At 42.3% G+C, this 873-nt stretch overlaps 1 protein-coding gene across 1 annotated transcript in view; it reads left to right on the forward strand.

Annotated features, from left to right (window-relative positions):
* The window catches only part of LOC128878284 (chondroitin sulfate synthase 1), a 21435-nt gene that overhangs the window by 1965 nt on the left and 18597 nt on the right, over window positions 1-873 (forward strand). The gene's annotated exons all lie outside the window — the stretch shown is intronic.

Here is an 873-nt window from a genome sequence, read left to right on the forward strand (position 1 = left end):
TAATTAATTTGAGAACTGTTACTACAAAGAATTGTAACAGACATCTCAAACAATTTATTCAACACCTGCATTACCAAAGGAATATTTTTAAAATATCATCTTGAACTTCGTAATATCAAAATATAAAAAGAAAATCATAATATCTGCAACATAAACAAAAATACCACTCACGTGTTTCCAAGAATGTGCTTAAAGATGAAACCAATAAACCGATCGTCCTAATAGTGAGGCTATCATTGTTTCTTGCATCATCGAGACAAAACCACCATGGTCCCACATGTGGGTCAGTAGATAGGGAACGTGTTCGCCGTTCTCAAACACCGTTATCGATTAACACGCGAAGTTCACTCAAAATGCAAAGGGTATTTGTTTAGAAACGGACTCACCGCATAATGGGATCGTTCAGCCGTGAACCTGGGTGATTCGTTCCATGAACCGTGAGCGTTTCGTTATCATTGTGCTGGAAGTTGAAATGTCGATGACTCGTCGAGACTTCTACCGGTTGATTGAACAGCTTGCCATCGAGTTCAGTCACGACCACCGACGACTATGGTCGCCAACGTGTCTTTGCTCCGATGATCCTTAGTCCCGACGTCTGTGGGAACAATTAACAGAGGCCTCTTTCCTCGTAACAGCTTCTAATGGCCGGGACGGTCGGTCTGGGGCTAGGTCTTTCGGAAACGCGTTCGTAATTTAACGCGGGCCGTCAACCACGATAGATTTGAGCACGATGCTTGTCCATTTGGCCACTTTTTCGTTGGTCATTTCGAGATGAGTCTGAATTCGTCACGTGTGCGAATGTTACTTCAGTTGGTCTTGGAATTGGGTCCTTGGTAGCAATTTATATTTTATGATAAAGACACAGAATTCATT

The sequence above is a fragment of the Hylaeus volcanicus genome, chromosome 6, assembly GCF_026283585.1.
Source record: "Hylaeus volcanicus isolate JK05 chromosome 6, UHH_iyHylVolc1.0_haploid, whole genome shotgun sequence".
NCBI classification, from domain to species: domain Eukaryota; kingdom Metazoa; phylum Arthropoda; class Insecta; order Hymenoptera; family Colletidae; genus Hylaeus; species Hylaeus volcanicus.